Genomic DNA, 21,438 nt, shown 5'->3' with positions numbered 1-21,438 from the left:
AATTTGTCACTAATTGTAAAAGCAATTGACAGAAAGATTGTACAGCCTACTGCTCTCATATAAACAGTGAAATTACCTTAGCTGTGACAAGTAAACAATGAGAAAACAGTAGCTCTAATTAGCATTTTGGTATCTATGCATTATGGAAAACGCTGAGAATAATATAATGCTTTAATAAGGTATATTTTGGATTACTCGTATTTGAAGTGATGAAGCAGTATTTTTGTGTCTAATAGCTTCATTGCCACAGTCACATTAATTTACTGGAAAGAGTCAAAATACATACACCAGATTAATAGCGCATCACAGGATTTTGAAAATATCTTCTGGCTGGCGCGGTGGCTCAAGCCTGTAATCCCAGCACTTTGGGAGGCCGAGACAGGCGGATCACGAGGTCAGGAGATTGAGACCATCCTGGCTAACACGGTGAAACCCCGTCTCTACTAAAAAATACAAAAAACTAGCCGGGCGAGGTGGCGGGCGCCTGTAGTCCCAGCTACTCGGGAGGCTGAGGCAGGAGAATGGCATAAACCCGGGAGGCGGAGCTTGCAGTGAGCTGAGATCCGGCCACCGTACTCCAGCCTGGGCGACAGAGCAAGACTCTGTTTCAAAAAAAAAAAAAAAAGAAAATATCTTCTAACCAGCAACTAAGAAACATACACATACACTTCTGATTTATGCGTGAACACCTGCACAGATAGAGATTCCACAGTGGCTCTTAGTAATCAATGCCAATGTTAGTAAATTTGAAGTTCAACCACCAGAAATCTCATGGATCTTACATCCTACTTTCCTTTCTTCGTGTCCCTGCAGAGTGGAAACAACTAACAAAAAGTATAACACAAAATATTCATTATCGATAGAATATTAAAATCAAAATCTCAGGATTTAACCTTCTATTTATAAAATAAAAGTGACTAATTCTTTTATTCAACACTCATGTAGTGAGGGCTAAAAGGGGTCAGGCACTATTCTAATTGCTGGAGATACAGAGTTAAAGAGACAAAGTCCTTCAGCTTCTCTTAGTGACACTTATGTTCTAGTGAGAGAGAAAGGCAATATAGAAAAAAAAGTTAAAAAAAAGTATTTTGGTAATAATGAGATCTCTGAAGAAAAATATTGTGAGGGAACGGAAAGGAAGGGAGTTGGGTTTGGGATGGTGAGTAATTGAGAGTTAGTATGGTCAGCAAAGTCCTCTGAGTAGGTATATGAATGACGTGATGTAACACACCAAGTGCAGTTCTATGCAAAACATTTCCCAGAAGGAGGAAATATTAAATATAAAGTCTCTAAGGCAGAAAATGCTTAGGTCTTAGAAGATAAACAGGAAGTCCAGTGTATGGCTGGAGAAAAATAATTAAGAGGGAGAGTGTCAGGGGAGGAGATCAGAGCCATGGACAGGGGTCAGAGCATGTATCTCAGCCCCACTCTGGTATATTTGGTTTAACCATCATATTTAATTAACAACTAGAATAAGAGTATAATGTATGTAATACATGCTGCTATGGTTTGAATGTTTCCTCCAAAATTCATGCTGAAACTTAATCTACAAATGTAGAAAGATATGGAAAGATGGCAGTATTGAAACGTGGGGCCTTTAAGAGATGATTGGCTCATCAGGGTTTTGCCCTCATGAATGGATTAATCCACTCATAGGTTAATGGATTAAAAGGTTAATAGGTTAAAGTGTTATTATGGGAGTGGAGCTGAAGGCTTTATAAAAAGAGAAAGAGAGACCTGAACTGGCACATTAGCATGCTCGGTTCCCACAGCACGTGATAGTCTGCGCAGCCTCTGGACACTGTAGAGTCCGCTGCAGCAAGAAGGCTCCCATCAGAGGCAGCGTCTAGACCTTGGACTTCTCAATCTCCATAACTGTAAGAAATAATTTTTTAAAAAAATAAATTATTCAGTTTCAGGTATTCTGTCATAAGCAACAATAAAAACAGATTAAGACATACACTTATATGTTAACATTGAAAAATATAGGAAAGATCTCGATTCTCTAAAGGACAGAATAACAAATCAATATGAGTTAATGGAAAACTTCCTATAACAGAATCTCAGTGGAGCCACTAACTCTATACTGGTGGGAAGTAGCTCAGTTAATATATACAGATCTCATTATCTCTATCCCTTAAGAAAAGGAGGGAATGGATTATATTATTGTACATTTTTTCAGCTTTCAGAATTGAAGAATTTAGATAATTTTCCTTTTATGGATTGAAGCAATCACTTACATTCAGTAAGATGAAATATAATAGGAACAAATAGAACCACATTTGTCTTCAACATTTTATATTATGTGTCAGAAGAAAGAGTCTAGAAATCCTTGAAAATCACTGGGAAGTTGCAACTAATTTTAGGTTTCAGAAAATAACATGATCATAAAGGAAAAAAGAATATCATAAAAGTCTAGCACACTTTGATTTAAGGCTATAAGGCTCAATTAATATCTAATTTTAACATTCTCTAATCCAGTGATATTTTTATGACATTTCCAAATATTTTATTTATTATATTGCATCCTGGACCTATTCTGTTTTTTCTTTTGAGATAAAATTCACACACTATAAAATTTAACCTTTAAAGTACAAAATTCAGTGGTTTGGGTATATTTACAAGGTTGTTAAACATAAACCACTATTTTATTTCAGAACATTTTTATCAACCCCAAGAGAAACATTGTGCCCATTAGCAGTCACTCATCTTTTCCCTCACCATCCTCCCTAGTCAAACATTAATCTGCATTCTATCTCTCTGAATACGCCTCTTCTGAACAGTTTCTATAAATACAATCATATAATATGTGATGTCTTTGACTTAATGCGATGTTTTCAAGGTTCATCCATGTTGCAGTACACATCGGTACTTCTTTGTATTTAGGCATGAATAATATCCCACTTTATGGGTAGGCCACATTTCATTTACCATTCGCCAGTTGATAGACATTTAGGTTGTTTCCAGTTTTTGGCTGTCATGAATAATTCTACGAACATTTATAGACAAAGTTTTGTGTAAACATATGTTTTTTAGGAGTAGAACTGCTGTACCTTACGGTAACGCTTGTTAAACTTTTTGAGGAACTACCAAACTGTTTTCCAACACAGCTGTATCATTTTAAATTCCTTCCAACTAGCAAATGTATCAGAGTTCCCATGTCTCTATGTTCTTGCTCCACCCTCTAATGTATTTTTGGATTAATCAATAGACATGTTTTGGCAGAGATGAAAGATTGAATTTTATTTTTAAGATCACAGGATAATGAAATTCAAATTTAGAGAAATTTAAACTATTTTACAAACAAACTCTTTACTGCAGCTGTTCACAAAATTAGTCTCCGTTAAGATAAATGCAAAAAAGCAAGCCATGTGAATGCTATTATTGACTCAGCATATTTGCTTAATCTGCAATATGTTCAGAATTACACTGTGTATCTCTTCATAATTCAGGGTCATCCTATATGTCTATCAGTCCCAGAGAAAATAAAATGTATAGATAATGCCTCTGACATCTCAAAGTGAATATTAGCAGGGCATGACTGCTGGGTGATAAAAAGAAGAAACAGATCAAGATTGGGACATATTGCTAGATTAGTGTAGGACAGAACAAGTAAATTAGGCTTGGCTGACAATAGAGATAATTGTGTCCCTGGAGTATTCTAACCCCAAATTAATTTCTCAGGTATATGATCAATATTAGGAAGCCAAAATGTATCAAGATGCTCCAAGAGGACTGTAATGATTTGTGAGAAGGCAATCAGAAGATATTCAGAATTTCAGAAAGATTGTTTTTGGCAAAATTTGAAAAATAGGTAAATAGCTCCCTGCCCTGGGATGAGACTTTCTGGCAGTGTTTTATTTCCTAAGACCTGGCAAAATCGTCATTGTCTTAGGAGAGGTGTGAAATACTAAGGAAGTTACAAGAAAACGCATGTGTAAAAGGATTCCAAACCAAAGCTAAACAATAAGAATTATGGCATAACATGTGAACATAAGCACTAGTCTTAGGCACAGAGATCTCATTATCTGAATAAGAGCATAAATATGAAAAGCATGACCTAGAAGTCATTGTTGAGCAATGGCTTTGCTCCAGGTTAGAGGGAAGCAGATTAAAAGCCCTGAAACTCAGGGATGGGGTATCACTGGTTGGTCTGATAGGGGGTAGGGGGTTGACCTGGGAAAAACAATTTGTCTATATAGTAGACTTGAAAGTTTCATTCTACTTGCATTCTATATATGTGGAGAAGTCACTTGAATCTAAGTCGTACTGAGTTTAAAGTTGCTTTAGTCCTTTTTTTCTTTTTGAGACGGAGTCTCACTCTGTTGCCTGGGCTGGAGTGCAATGGCTTAATCTTGGCTCACTGCAACCTCCACCTCCCAGGTTCAAGTGATTCTCCTACCTCAGCCTCCTGAGTAGCTGGGATTACAGGCACCTGCCATCATGTCTGGCTAATTTTTGTATTTTTTGGAGAGATGGGGTTTCACCATGTTGGCTAGGCTTTAGTTCTTTTCTCTAGTTTGCTTTATTCTGGAAATAGGAGAAATATTGAAACTCTGACTGAGATAGTAGGGTTTATTCCTTGAGAGAGGAAAAGCAGAGTTAGGGGAAAATAAGGAAAGGGCTGCTAATATCTCCAGGGTATTATATTTAAAGTGAAAACAAGATTATGGGCATGTCATGGTAGATGCATTTTATCTCATCCTTATTTATTTCTATTTTTTCACTTCATCACCACAACGAGACCCCTGCATCAATTTGTTCACCATGATGGTCTTATTATTTCATTCTTGCTAATGTCTTAAACCTGTCTCCTCTGTCTTCCACCTTCAGTGCTTCAGCACCTATTTTATTTTTTATTTATAGAAACTCTGCAGATTTCAAACTCATCTCTCCAATACCAGATTTCCCAGTCCATCCCACTCTGTCTTCTCATCAATTTCCACCACACTGCCTGAAAGATATTATAAACACCCCAAACTATTCCCATTATTTCCATGATAAAAATCCTTCAGAAGGTCTATATCATTTGAAGGATAAATTCCAAAACTCATAAGCATTATGTCTAGATTTGACCCCTATTCAGCTTTCAGCCTCATCACATGAGGAGCCTTTTTTCATTCCATTCTCTTGTTACACCAAACTAATTAAAAGTTGCCTAAAATATGGAATTTATTTTGCTAGATGCTGAATATTTGCATTTTCTGTTTCTGTTTCTTAGAAAGATTTCGCCTCCTGATCCTTTATCACTATTAACTTTTAAGAACTTTCCACTGTTATACAGAACATATCACCGCATATTATAATTTCCCTTTGTCTTTTTGGTTTAATTGCATCAATATCACTGTCACCTCTAGAATGTGAGCTCCATGAAAAAATAAACTATATCTTATCTATATTTATTTAAATATATATGTGCTTGCCCCATAGTGAGTATTTAATAACTCTTTGAATGAGTCAAGCATGTATACTCAAATGTATAGGTAATGAAGATTTAGATTTAGAGCTTTCTTTTAGGAATGTGGATCTTTAGAACCTGTACAATCGAACTGCATGACATCATTTATCAGCTGTAAACAAAGGCATGCCATGTTAGTAAGCCTTCTGTGCTTTAGTTTTCTCCTATGTCACATGGATTTAACAAATATAACTGCCACATGAGATTAATTTAAGAATTAAATGAAATGAGATAAACCATGCGAAGGCCCGAGAAACTGTTGCACACAGTGAACAGGCAACAAATAATTTTGATGATGGTGATGATGATGATGGCTGTGTGTGATGGTTATGTTGAGGTGTGCCATTTGAATAAACTAGCCCTGCATTTTTGTGTCTTTTAGGGAACTATGGAAAGGGGAAATGGATCTAATATGTATTGAACTCTATTACTTTCCTGATGTTATTTCACGTAATTCATACAACCCATTTTTATTAGTATGGAAGTTAATGCTTAAAGAGGGAAAACCACGTGTCTAGTTCACAAAGCTTCAAAGTATATGCACATTAGTTGCCAGGCATTCTGTTTATAGGACTCTATGATAAATTATCTTGGGTTATTCCTTTGATTATGATAACAGCTGCTTTGAGCAACTGATGAGATATTTTTATACTTTATAATAAAAATTGTTAAAATATTGCCTCAGCCTAAGCTCTCACAAGGACCTGATCCAAACCAAAGCACATCTTAAACAAAAAAGGCTAATTCCTTCGCTTCCAGTTCTTGGAATTCTCTGGTGTAATGATAGGAACTTGAGGTTTGGAACAAGATAAATGAAGTGTTCCTGTTCTACGTTGCTTTTTAGACAATACCTAAGTAAAACCATTCTTTAAAGGACACATGAACAAATTGAACCAGTCAGAGGGGAAAGATCAGGATGATGAAGTGACTCAGAAATCAGGTAATATTAAAAACAGTTGGAAGAAGCAAGGAGAAAGTAGGCTCAAAGAACAAAATAGTGGTTTACTTTAAATATTTGATACTCTGTTATATGAAAAAATGTTTCCCTATATGACTAAAATAGGCAGAATTGGGATCATTGGTATAAAGCACAGTGTATTTTTATAATATTTATACAAATTTATGTTCTGTACAAGCTTTCTTTTGTATATGTGCTAATTTGTGATGTATTTGTACAGTTTCACCTCAATACAAGAAAATATTTTCTAATAAGGAAAACTGTAATGAAAAGAGATAGTGTAATGAAAGAGAGAAGTGAAAAACTGAGTTCCTAGTTTATGGAATTGATTTCAAAGGGAGCGAATTTTAATTCATGACATTGAAGATGCCTTCTAAACATGATAATCTATAAATATGGGCTAGTTTGTGGAGAATGTATGATATTCCTAGCAGCATCAACCTCATTTGCCTCTTTTACCATCTTATCCTCTGTCGATGTAGTAATTATTTTGTGCACCTACTGGGAAAATACCAGTCTCTACTTCTGTTATATGACCACATGATACTGTAGAAACATCATGAACTTGAAGTTAGACAGACTTGAGTTTCCAATCTTGAATTTTGCCACTTACTATTCTGAAGACATTATACAGTTTCCCCAGGCCTCAGCACTTTTTATCTCCAAAATAGGAATACCATTTATTTAGTAGCAGGATTTAGTAAAGTGGTATGTGAAATGCCTACCACATGGCAGTGATCAACAAATAAAAACATCAGTACCATCTGATTAACAATATTCACATGGATGATTGCCAAGGAAATATATTTACTTAATTTTTCAGTAAAGTTTTTATTAAAGCATAGCATATACACAAACATGCGCTCAAAATATAATAGGTTGATGGGATATATTTTCTTAAAATAAGTAGTCTTTTTTTCTTGAAATAAATACACTTTATCCTGCATGCAGAGTATAATATCCAATTTAAGTGAGATAATAAACACTCATTATTGAGTATGCAATATCAAAGCAGCTGAGTATGCAATATCAAAGCAACTATGTTTTTACAGTGTTTCAGTATCATACAAATACAAAATGGGAAAATTATATGTGAATATATTTATGAATTTTGGTCAAAGTAAACTTGTAACTAGATCCAAATAGAAAATTATACCAGAATCTCTCTTACACTTCCTCTTAGACTCTAACCACAAATTTATTCAAGGTATGACAGAGAGCAGATTTATATATATATATTCTTTATTTGCATAGAGAGCGGTGCATGGCTACATAAGTATGGATCAGAATTATCTGGAAGTTTTGCTAAACAGAGAAATCTAGAGGCCCCCCTCCAGATTCTCCAAACCAGAATCTCCAAACCAGTAGATCAGGAGTGGGTCCATGAATTTGCAATTCTAACAAGTTCTCAGGTAGTACTGATGCTGTTGGCCCAGGGACCACACTTTGAAGATCATTAGTCTATAGTGTTTCATTTCATGAATGCACTAGTTATTTATCCATTATCCTCAAGATGGAAATTTAAGGCATTATGGATAATACAGATGGTGTCATTCTTATACATATGCTTGGATGAGTAGATACTTGAGTAGATAAAGAAATAAAAATTACAGAGTGATGGTTAATGCATATATTTGTACATAATTTATATTGTGCAAAAGTTCAAGAGTGGTAGTGCTAACTTGTATTTTCACCTATAAAAGACAGGCCTAGGTTGTCTTCCAGGGTTTTTATATTTTTAAGTTTTACATTTAAGTCTTTAATTCACCTTGAATATGTAGTATAAGGAAGGGTTCCAGTTTCAGTCTTCAATACGGCTTGCCAGTTATCTCAGTACCATTTATTGAATAGGGAATCCTGTCCTCATTGCTTGATTTGTCAACTTTGTCAAAGATCATATGGATATTTGCCAATGGCCTTGATGAACACAGATGCAAAAATCCTCAACAAAATACTAGCAAACTGAATTCAGCAGCACATCAAAAAGCTAATTCACCATGATCAAGTAGGCTTTATCTCAGGGAGGCTAGGTTGCTTCAAAATATTAAAACCAATAAATGTGATTCATCACATAAGAGGAACTAAAAACAAAATCATATGATTATTTCAATGGATGCAAAAAAATCTTTTGATAAAGTTAAACACTCCTTCATATTAAAAATGCTCAACACACTAGGCATTGAAGGAACACACTTTAAAATAATAAAGGCCATCTATGAGGAACCCACAGTCAACATCATACTGAATGAGCAAAAGCATTAGCCTGGAAAACTGGAGTAAGACAAGGATGCCCTTTCTCATCATTCTTGATTAACATAGTACTGGAAGTCCTAGCTAGAGTGATCAGGCAAGAGAAAGAAATAAAAGGCAGTCAAATAGGAAGAGAGGAAGTCAAACTATCGATGTTTCTAGACCAGACGATTCTATACGTAGAAAACACCATAGTCTCTGCTTAAAAATTCCTTGATCTGATAAACAACTTCAGCAAAGTTACAGGATACAAAAATCAATGAACAAAAATCCAAAGCATTCCTATACACCAACAACATCCAAGCTGACAGTCAAATCAAGAATGTGATCCCATTCACAACTGCCACAAAAAGAATAAAATACCTAGAAATACAGCTAATCAAGGAAGTGAAAGATTTCTACAATGAGAATTGAAAAAAAACACTGCTCAGAGAAACCAGAGATGATGCAAACAAATGGAAAAACATTCCATGCTCATGGAGAGGAAGGTTCAGTATCATTAAAATGGGCATACTGCCCAAAGCAATTTACATACTCAATGCTATTCCTATCAAACTACAATGACATTGTTTTCATAATCTGAAAAAAAATCTATTCTAAGGTTTATATGAAACAAAAATAAGATAAAAGCTCAAATAACCAATGCAATCCTAGGCAAAAAGAACAAAGCTGTAGGCATCACCTGGCTTCAGTCTATGCTACAAGACTGCAGTAACCAAAACAGTCTGGTACTAGTACAGAAACAGATACATAGACCAGTGGAGCAGAATAGAGAGCCCAGAAATAATGCCACATACCTTCAACCATCTTATCTTCGACAGACTTGACAAAAACAAGCAATGGGGAAAGAACTCCCTGTTCAATCAATGGTGCTGGGATAACTGGCTAGCCATTTGCAGAAGATTGAAACTTGGCCCCTTCCTTACACAGTATACAAAAATCAACACAAGGTGGATTAAAGACTGAAATGTAAAATCTAAAACTATAAAAACCCTGGAAGATACTCTAGGAAATACCATTTTGGACATATGACTGGCCAAAGATTTTATGATGAAGATGTCAAAAGCAATTGCAACAAAAAATTGACAAAAGGGTCCTAATTAAACTAAAGAGCTTCTGTTCAGCAAAATATCGACCAAGTAAGCAGACAACCTACATAATGGGAGAAAATACTTACAAACTATGTATGCTACAGAGGTCTAATATTCAGCATCTTTAAGGAACTTAAACAGATTTATAAGCAAAAAACAACCAATCTCCCTACAAAGTGGGTAAAGGACATGAACAGACACTTTTCAAAAAAAGACATTTAGGTGGCTAACAATCATAGGAAAAAATGATCAACGTCACTAATCGTTAGAGAAATAAATGCAAATAAAATCCATGAGATACCATCTGGCACCAGTCAGAGGCTATTATTAAAAAGTAAAATAAATAACAGATGCTGGCGAGGTTGTAGAGAAAAGAAAACCTAACACTACTCGTGGGAATATAAATTAGTTCAGCCATTGTGGAAAGAAGTTTGGAGATTTCTGAAAGAACTTAAGACACAATTACCATTCAATGCAGCAGTCTCATTACTGGATATATATCCAACAGAATATAAATCATTCTGCCATAAAGACACATGCACACATATGTTCATTGCAGCACTGTTCACAATGGTGAAGACATGGAATCAACCTAACTGCCCATCAGCGCTAGACTGCATAAAGAAACATATGCACCATTGAATACTACACAGCCATAAAAAATAACGAGATCATATCCTTTGCAGCAACATGCAGAGACTTGGAGGCCATTATCCTAAGTGAACTAACACAGGAACAGAAAACCAAATACTGCATGATCTCACTGATCAGTGGAAGCTATTTATTTAGTACATGTGACAAAAAGAAGGGAACATAGACACCAGGGCTAACAAGAGGGTGGAGAGTGGGAAGAGGGTGAGGATCAAAAAACTACCTATTGGTTAATATGCTTATTACTACCTATTGGTTACTACGTGTATTACTGGGGTAACAAAACAATCTGTACACCACACCCCCACGACATGCAATTTACCCATATAACAAATCTGCACATGTACTCTGAAGCCTGAAATAAAAGTAAAAAAAAAAAAAAAAAAAAAAAAAAAAAAGAGCTGATGTTTAACAACAACAAAACATAAAAGGCTAGATGCTTTACATATGTAATAACTTTTTCATGTTTTAAAGAAATGGCACTAAATATGTAATGGTGTCTCATTGTGATTTTTAACTTGCATTTTTCTGATAACTAAATACTGAACATATCTTCACATGCTTCATTTGAATATTCTCTTTTGAAGTACATTTTCAAGACGTTTGTTCAAATTTTTCCCGATTTATATTTTTTCCTGCTAGATTACCCCATACAGACAGTCTCTATTTCCAGAAAATAGACCAAAAACTCCTATAAATTATATTAATGATTATATGTATAATTATATATTAATATTTATATATAATTATATATTATATTAATAACAGGAGCTTTTGTCTGTTTTATATTATATATAATTATATAGATTATATTAATATATGGAAGTTTTTGGTCTATTTTCTGAATATAGGGAATGTCTGTATGGGATATCCAGCAGATGAGGAAAATAAATGATATCACAGATATGTTCATTGTCCAGAGAAAGAGAGTAAGCACCAGAATTGGTCTCAGAACTTTAGGGTGAGGAAAAAATATATGAAGATTCTCCCAACTCTTAAGGACATTTATGGAATTGAGGAACATTGCAGCTACAATCTGTGAATGTCTAAGCCCAGTAGGAGGACAAACATTTCCACAGATACCTGTGAGTGTAAATGACCTGAAGGTATAACGCACCCTTCTCCAACAGCTCAGCCTGTGTGACGCGATTTAACCACAGGCAGAGGAAAGTGAAGACAGAAGCTGACCATTGAATTTTCCACACACAACAAAATCAGCCCTCCAGGCCGGGCGCGGTGGCTCACGCCTGTAAGCTCAGCACTTTGGGAGGCCAAGGCGGGCGGATCACGGGGTCAGGAGATCGAGACCATCCTGGCTAACACGGTGAAACCCCGTCTCTACTAAAAAAGATACAAAAAATTAGCCAGGCCTGGTGGCGGGCGCCTGTAGTCCCAGCTACTTGGGAGGCTGAGGCAGGAGAATGACGTGAACCCGGGAGGCGGAGCTTGCAGTGAGCCGAGATCGCACCACTGCACTCCAGCCTGGGAGACAGAACGAGACTCCGTCTCAAAAAAAAAAAAAGCCCTCCAAATAAGCTTATTCCTATTCTTGTCCTCTCACTTGAATTTATGGATAAAAGATGTAGAGATTGAGGATGACCTCATTCATCAAAGAAGATTTCATTTCCATAATTTTCATTATATTTAAAAATTGAAATTTTAACATTTATTATAATCTATATCATTTTATTGCTTCTTTCCCAAATTGTAATCTGTATAATGGCTTAAATCAAATACCAGGGCTGGGACAGTTACAGTGCTAAGAAGCAAATACAGCTGCTAGTTTTGGGTGTCTTAGTCACCAACAGTCTTGTGACTACGTATGAGTACATTGCACAGGATGCAGACAAATAGGATTTCTCCAACTTGAAGCAAGGCATGCCATTAGCGTTTGACCAGTAAGTGTTGCATATCTGTTAGAGAAATGCTAGAAGAAAGAAAATGATACCTACATCATCCTTTTAAAACCAGGGTCCTCAGGGCTGTGCTGATCTGACACAAAACTAGACCTGTGTCCATAGTATTGATTTTAGATTGTGGTAAATAAAGCATAGCAGTAAAGACCAGAAAAGTAATTTATGAAATGACTAAATGCTTCCCCTAAAACTGGTGACATTTAGAAGTATTTTTGATTGAAAAGTTTTAAATCTCCATAAAACCAATGCTAGATTAAAATGCAAGCCATGCTCTATGATTAACCTTAAGTGACACCCATGTCTTTTTATTTCCTAAAGGGTTGTAATGTTCTTCAGCTCTCACAGTGATTAATGAATGAAAGAATTACAAAACAGAATAAAATCAGTTAATTACTAATGCTCTAAATTGAAATCCATATTTAAATTGCAGTTCAATTTTTGTAATGAAGGAATACAAAGCATGCCATATTTGTTCATTCTATAAACCTTATAGAGATGCCATAGTACATTTAATGCAATTTCATAAAAAGAATTTTGAATCAAAAATTATTCAACCATATTTATGGAAGTAAAACAGTACTGTAGAGAAGCTGTTTCTATGTTTTTAGTAGTTTGGTGATATAATTATCTTTTAGCTGTTTCAAAAAGATAATCCATGAAACTGAAATACTAACAAATTATCCAAAGTAAAACTTTCTGCATGTAATGTATCACCTGAGATACAGATAAACATAAGACGGAAAAGACTTTTTCCATCTTTTGAAAATATTTATCCTTTTTTTCTGAAACACTAAATGCTTCTTTAAAAAATTATAAAATGCTAAAGTATAGAAATGTATACAGAGTAGTATCATAAAATATCCATGTATTCACAAGCTGATCTGTTACATTTACTTCAGATACATCATTTAAAAAAATGAAACAATACAGGTTGCCCGGGCATGGTGGCTTACACCTGTAATCCCAACACTTTGGGATGCCAAGGCAGCAGGATCACTTGAGCTCAGGAGTTCGCGACCAGCCTGGACAACATGGAGAAGGTCTCTTCTTTATCTGTATCATTTCTGCTAGTTTCTATGCCAATTCCCTTATCTCCTTCAATCTTTATCTTTAAAACTGGATTGGAAATTATATTTGAAAAAGTGTTTGCAGTAACAGTTTGCATACTAGGATAAAGCTTTCCTTTTCCAGAAAGGATTTTATTTTTCTTATACTGGCACTTTATGGTACTCACAATCTAGAACCACCTTAAGCTAAAATCAGTGTGAGAACTTCTGGGACAGTCAGAAACTTATTTTCCCATAGCTGGCAAATATCTGGCTTATATTTAGCGTCCGCTGTCTCCGACATGTTGCCCGTCATAAGAGGAGTGGTTTGTGCTCTGTCCCTGCCAGTATCTAGACTGCAGCTATTGTTCCCAAGTCCTAAGAGCATGTCAAAAGTTCTGCTTAGTCTGTGCCAAATACCCCCAGGAGAAAGAATTTCTAAATGCAGGGTTTATCCTCAGAATTTTGGAACTTCTCCCTTAACCTAATTTATTATTTTACTAGTACTCTGCCTTTGAGAGAATTGTTTCATGTGTTTTTTCCTGCTGTGTCAGCTTTCTTCAATGGTACTTATTAATCCAAGTTATGCAAATCTATATTGCTGTAATCAGAATCCATTCCAGGTGTAGAATCTGATGACCACCAATGTCTTTCCAAGTATTTCTTTCTCTGTACTCTTTATCTCACTGAAACTCTCATTAGACACACATTGGAACCTCTCATTCTTTCATCTGATGGCTCTTTTTTTTTTTTTTTTTTTTTTTTGAGGCGGAGTCTCGCTCTGTCCCCCAGGCTGGAGTGCAGTGGCCGGATCTCAGCTCACTGCAAGCTCCGCCTCCCGGGTTTACGCCATTCTCCTGCCTCAGCCTCCCGAGTAGCTGGGACTATAGGCGTCCGCCACCTCGCCCGGCTAGTTTTTTGTATTTTTTAGTAGAGACGGGGTTTCACGGTGTTAACCAGGATGGTCTCGATCTCCTGACCTCGTGATCCGCCTGTCTCGGCCTCCCAAAGTGCTAGGATTACAGGCTTGAGGCACCGCGCCCGGCCCTGATGGCTCTTTTAAATCTCTTTTCTCTCCCTTTTAGAAACTTTCCTGAGATGTGTCTTATAATTATCCAGGTTTCCTTTAGGTTGTTACTTATCAGCTGTTCAATTTATTAATCGAGAATCTGCTTTAAATTGTTGCATTTATTTTAATATTTAAGAGGTTCTATTTGTAACTTACTCAAATTAGATGACCTTTTTTCTTCTAGGATTGATTTATTTTTTTTTATTTTTTTATTTTTATTTTTGTCAGAGTCTTGCTCTGTTGCGCAGGCTGGAGTATACTGGTGTGATCTCGGCTCACTGCAACCTCCACCTCCTGGATTCAAGTGATTGTCCTGCTCCAGCCTCCCAAGTAGCTGGGACTACAAGTGCCCACCACCATGCCCAGCTAATTTTTTCTCTTTTTTTGTATTTTTAGTAGAGATGGGATTTCACCATGTTGGCCAAGCTGGTCTTTAACTCTTGACCTCAAGTGATCCACCTGCCTCGGCCTCCCAAAGTGCTGGGATTACAGGCGTTAGTCACCTCGCCCAGCCCTAGTGTTGATTTTTACTTACCATGTTTTCCCTTCCATCTCTGACAACATTTTCACGTATTTTTTTCCATAGTTTCTTCCAGATAAGTCTGCTGTTTTTGCTTCTTGATATCACAGTTCTCTTGTCGGTTATATTGTATGCCTTTCTCTCACACTGGTTTCCACATTGTTTAAGAAAGCTCCTTTTTGGGGATAGTTGATTTTTATTATTCAGGGATTTTTATATATCCATGCTGTCAAAGTGGCCTAACACAATAATTTAAATTTGTTTCTGCTAGGGCTTTGCAGTGGTTCATTGGTCCTAGACCAATTTTTAGGTCAAATTCCTTACCTTGGGAGTCTGACATATATTGGTATACATGGGTTTGCTTGGAGTTACAATTTCTCACAGAAGATTGATTTTCTGCACCAGAAGCCACAGAAAAGTTACCTTTAAAAATGCTCTTGGCTCTTTTCACGGCTACACAGCCTCTTGAGGCTCTAGATTGATGCAGGTGTTTCAGTTCCGATTCTGTACTTGACCAAGCCCAAAGTCACATGTATTTTTTCCTGTGTGGCTATTAAAACATCAGGCTCTGTTCCTTGATCTTCAAATCTGATACCAACCTTGACATTAGTCCACGTTTGCTGAGATGGCTCTTATTTCTGCTTTATTCTGGCACTTGGGATTTACCTTAACTTTGTATTATCTGAATCTGTATTGTTATTTTTCCAGTGTCATATTTTCTCCAGCATATTAATTTTTCATTATGAGAGGAGGTTCTATGATAGCTTTATGAGCTCTGTAGTAAAAAATAGAATACTGATAAGTGGGTTAACTTTTTCTCAACATATTAGTATTAAAAATAGGATAGAATACTAACTATTTTAAGAAACCAGGTTTCTGATTATGGTTGCAACATTAAGTAAATGGTTAATTATTGGTAAATTCTTTTCACTTTTCATGCTTCTCATTAGGATCAAAGAATCATTTGGTAACATATAAACCTGAGGACAGGATCCTAGCTCTGCTAAGTTGTTAGCTCTGAAGTCTTGGGGAAGTTTTCAAATTTTTCTGAGCTATAGCTTTTTCTAATATTAAATTTCAATATATGAAATACATATAAAATGTGATATATGGAGAATACTGACATAAGTTATAGATATGTGAAAATTTTGAATATGCATATATATAGCATACAATTTATGACCATAGAAATGTGAAAATAAATAACGTAGTAATAATCATATCTCCTATAAATGATGTATGTCCAAATATAAGCAAAACACATTGCCAATTTGATATAATAAAGTAGCTACAGCTAAAGAATTTTAATGACTAATCTTTAGAGTTTATTTTCCTACAAAAATACAACTGTGAAAGATTTAGCAATTTATAAACTTGAAAGGTTTACTGCCTTCCTACATTTTCATTTGCTGCCATTTATAGGCCATTTTGATGTGAAAGAGTTAATTACACTGAATAGTTCTGGATTAATACTTGAGTGTGATTTAAACACTAGCCAAGAACCTAACTTACATATATTGGCCCATAATAACATTTGGTTTTATAGAGACTAATGTTTTTGTTTTCAAATGTAATAAATATCTTTCTATCTATAGGTATATCCATTATATTCTTGTATCTATTTTTGTATTTGTTTTTTTATTTTGCTCATATAAATAATATTCTTTCATAAAAGGAAATACAATTTGCTAAATAAATAAATGCATACATTTATATTTTAAAATAGTTCTAATGTGATCTTAACAGAGTATTAGAAAAGACTCTTATAATTTGAAACAATAACTATCATGTTAGATTCATTAGCAGAAAATGTTAGTATGATATGATAAGAAAGGCTTGAGAGCAGAGAGGATTATTGAGTGTATTCTTAAAATTTTCCAGGCTGCAGTATTAGTTTGAAAATTATATATAAATTTTGTTTATATGGTTGTATCCAAGATACATTGTATTTTCCTGAGAACAGGCATATTCTCTATCAAAGTTTTCAGGGTGCTTAGAACAGTGTGTGGCATAGAGTAAAAGCTCAGTAAATGTGTCTTATTTGTAGAGGGAGGGCATTATGAGGAGAATATTATTGTACTGTAATTATTCAAGGGTATAAGGGTGTATGCGTGTTGGAGTGGAGAGGGTAGTATTCATGGCAGAGTGGTCACATGCTTAGGGCATATTCTGGGATGTGCATTTCAGTTGGCGTGGCTGGAACACAAGATGCAAAGCAAGAAGGACTTATGATATGTGAGGCTGGAGATAGAAAACAATTTTAATAGCATATTAAGGACTATGCTTTTAATCTTGCAAGGAAAAGGGAGCCACAGATAGGATTATTCTGGCAGCTCATAGAGGAAAGAAGAACTAGGAACAAGAAAAGTAGGATATGTGTGATGTTAACTAAAAAATAAAAATAAAAAGGGCATAGAGTAAGTACTATTTACTCTAGTAATCAGCAGAAACTGTGCAGAGTCAATGAATACATTAGAGTTTAAAGTGGAAGGACCTGTGACTGTCTAGTTGCAACATAACACACAGATAAGAGAGCACGCTTTATAACAGTGTGACTTTGGATTCTGACTCTGACATTCTCTAGTTCTGAGAATGACACTGGAAAAGTTTCTTAATTACTCCAAAATTTAATTTTCTCACCTGTGATTACAAAGTCACCTCAGGGGATTGTTGGGAGGAATTAAATGAAATGACGCAGACAGCACAGTTGTCTGTGGCACTTGCTAAGCATTTTGGTTGGGCATTTTTGTGGTGGGGTTAAAATAGACATCTAAGTCTGTTCACTCCTGCTTCAGAGTGGCTCTCCTATTGCAGATTTACCTGCTACCAGTGTCTTTCTCAAGGGATTGTAGCATTTGAAGGAACTAAGAGGTTTGTTTAAGCGATGGAGCTATTTTTTCCAAAGGCAAATTAAGCAATGACCGAGGTACAAATGTGTTGAGCACACTTCAGCTTCTAGTATGGAATGCTGTCAGAAATTTAATTTTTATTTTTTTGCTTAATCAATTAGGGAAGAATTCAGACAGAATTATCCAGTAAGCGCAGTTTATTTTTGTTTGTTGATTTTCTTCAGTCTGGATACTTTCAGTGTCTTTTCCATCTATCCTAAGCATCCTACTTCCAAATCTCCACATGCTCTCATGAATCATGTGTTTCTCCTACATGAAAAGAAGTGATCTGGAAGGAGACTTTCCGGAAGCATATTATTGACTACTGTATATACATATATTTAAATTAAATATTTTCATAGAAGAATGTTTATCCAAAGAGAGACCTATCAACACTTATTCTATGAGTTCATCCAATCTATGACTTAACAACAATCTACATGCCACTGACATTCAAATTGATATTACCATCTCAGAACTCTTTCTTGAACCCTTACTGCATATTCAACTCCTTACTCTAGAGTATCCACTCCAAACTGATCTCTTACACTCCTCCACAATCCTGTTCCTCCCATAGTCTTTCCCATCTGGAAATACTATCCTTTCAATTACTCAGGTCAAAAATCTCAGGCCCATCTTTAACATGTCCTTATGTTCTACGTCCAGTCAGCCAAGAATTGTATTGGCTCTGCCTTCAGAAGATAGCTAGAATTGGGTCCTTTTTTGTATTCATGGCTACTACCTTTATCCAAACGCTCATCCCTCACCTGATTATTGCAATAGCTTCCCAACTCTTATTTTTGCTTCCCCCTTCCTCCTCACTTTCCATAACATTTTCTCTGCACAGTAACTGTATTATTAATAGTTTTCTGTTGCTGCTGTTACAAATCACCACAGACTGAGTGTCTTAAAAAAGTGCACATTTATCATTGCATAGTTCTACAATGATAGAAATCCGAAACAGGTCTTGCTGGACTAAAATTAAGGTGTTGGCAGTCTGTGTTATTTCCTGGAGACACAAGGGGAGCATCGGTTTCCTGTTCATTTCAATTTTTGATAATTAGATCATACTGCTCCTCTACTTGAAGACCCTCCAATAGCTTTGCATTCATTCATGGTGAAAGCCAAAACCTTTCAGTAGCCTATAGAATCCTCCTTGAGATGACTCCCTCTCTACATTTGGACTTCATCTTGCATTATTCTTTACTTCTCATTCATTGCAATCTAGCCACATCAACCTTCTTCAAGTACTTTGATGACACCAGGCATGATCTCTGGTTAAGACCTTTGCATTGGTTCCTATACCTAGAATATTCTTTCTTCTGCCGTATATTCTTCAGATATTTGCATGGCGAATTCCCTTCAAGTTTTGTTCAAATTTTATTTTCTGTATAAAGCTACCTTCACCTACTTCGAATCCAGGTACTTCCATATCTATTCTCCAAAGCACTCATCATTTTCTAACATACTATATAGTTTACTTATTTATTATGTTTACTGTTGCTCTGCCTTCTCCTCCTATAATGTAAGTTCCATGAGGGCAGGGATGGTTGTTTTATTTGCAGGACGATTACAGCTTCATAGAGCCAGGTTCATAATAAATTTTCAGTAAATGTTTTTAAATGACCCAGTAAATGAAGAACAGTCTGATTGTGGCACTAGAGATACTGGTAGCTACAATGGAGAATTTTGTTGTTATTTTTATCTGTTCCATTACACACATAGTCAGGTACATGTGCTGCTGTCACACAATGCGGAATTCAAATATGATTACTAATTAAAGAGAAGATTCTGATGCTATCATATCAATGCAAAATTTCAAAATGAGTTATCTTTTTAAACTTCGTAAAATTATATGTATTTTTTGCATTCTGCATTACCTTCATAGAGAATAAATTTTCCTTGGCACTCCATAGGATGGGTTTTAGAAAATCTTCCTTCTCCAGGACATTAAAAATGTTTTGAGGTGGGGCACCGTGGTTCACGCCTGTAATCCCAGCACTTTGGGAGGCCAAGGCGGGCGGATCACGAGGTTAAGAGATCGAGACCATCCTGGCTAACACAGTGAAACCCCGTCTCTACTAAAAACACAAAAAAAAATCAGCTGGGCGCCCTCTCCCCTCCCCCTCCCCCTCCCCCTCTCCCTCTCCCTCTCCCATCTCTCTCTGCCATGTGAAAACACACAGTGAGAAAGTGGCTGTCCACAAGCCAGGAAGAGAGCCTTTAACAGAATCCAATCATGCTGGCACCCTGATCTTGGATTTGCAGCCTCTAGAACTGTCAGAAAATTAATCGCTTTTGTTGAAGCCACCAAGTTTACAGCATTTTGTTATGACAGCTCAAATTAACTAATGTACATGTTTGATGGATTAAATGAATGACTAAGTGAACAAATCAATGACTGAATGATTATTTAACAGTGATAGTTATCTTATAATCCTAGGCCACTTTGGTGTCTCAGTTGGCCTGGTATTTTTGAGCCTTTAGATGTTATATTTTCTTGCCTTTTTTTTTAATGGACATTTTCTTGGTCAACATGATACAATGGTCCTAAACTCCAGATCTTCTAGTACCTAACACGACTTTGGGTTTTATGTTAGAAAAGTATTTTCCAAGCTCAATTTAAGAAGAACCATATATCTGGCTACAGAAATATTGACACTATGAAATCCAAAATTGTTGACTATTTAATAACGACTGCTATGATCATATTAATTATATGGAAATAAATCTCCCAGCTAGAAAACAACTGATGTGAAGAAATAAGAGGTATTCCATATACATGAAACAAAGACATGGAGAAAATAGAGCATTTATACTACATACCACAAAAAGTAAATATATTTGCAGAATAGTAAATGGAGAAAGATTTTCTATTCCTGGTGGATCTGAGGAGACAGAAAGCTTTTCAAGGGCAAATGCCTGCCTTGTATAAATATTAATAACTTCTTCAAGAAATTACCCTTCTTTAGTTGAGAACTCACTGTGATATTATGTCAAAGGAATTTGTCTAACATTCAGAAGGTCTGAGTTTGCGCAGTTAGTAAATGGTGGTCCACTAATTCTTCAATTCTTTTTTTTTCTTTTTTCTGAGACAGTTTCACTCTGTCTCCCAGGCTGGAGTGCAGTGGCATGATCTTGGCTCACTGTAAGCTCTGCATCCCGGGTTCACACCATTCTCCTGCCTCAGCCTCCCCAGTAGCTGGGACTACAGGCGCCCACCACCACGCCTGGCTAATTTTTTGTATTTTTAGTAGAGACGGGGTTTTACCGTGTTAGCCAGGATGGTCTCGACCTCTTGACCTCGTGATCCGCCTGCCTGGGCCTTCCAAAGTGCTGGGATTACAGGCATAAGCCACCACGCCTGGCCGGTCCACTAATCCTTTTAAACTCTGTGAGGCATTTTTTTTTTTTTCCTGTTTAAGTATATATCGACATTAGATAGCTTTTAGTGTGGCAAAGAGGACCTGATATTGTAGATGTGTGGGCTGGCAGTGACTGGGCTGGGCTCATGTGAGATTGACAGGGCTAGCCTCTGTGCCATGTACTATCTCTTTCTGGAACATGGATGGAAGGCGGGGTCACTATTGG

Source organism: Macaca thibetana, chromosome 14, assembly GCF_024542745.1.
Source record: "Macaca thibetana thibetana isolate TM-01 chromosome 14, ASM2454274v1, whole genome shotgun sequence".
Classification (NCBI taxonomy): domain Eukaryota; kingdom Metazoa; phylum Chordata; class Mammalia; order Primates; family Cercopithecidae; genus Macaca; species Macaca thibetana.
Note: the sequence above shows the minus strand (reverse complement) of the source record.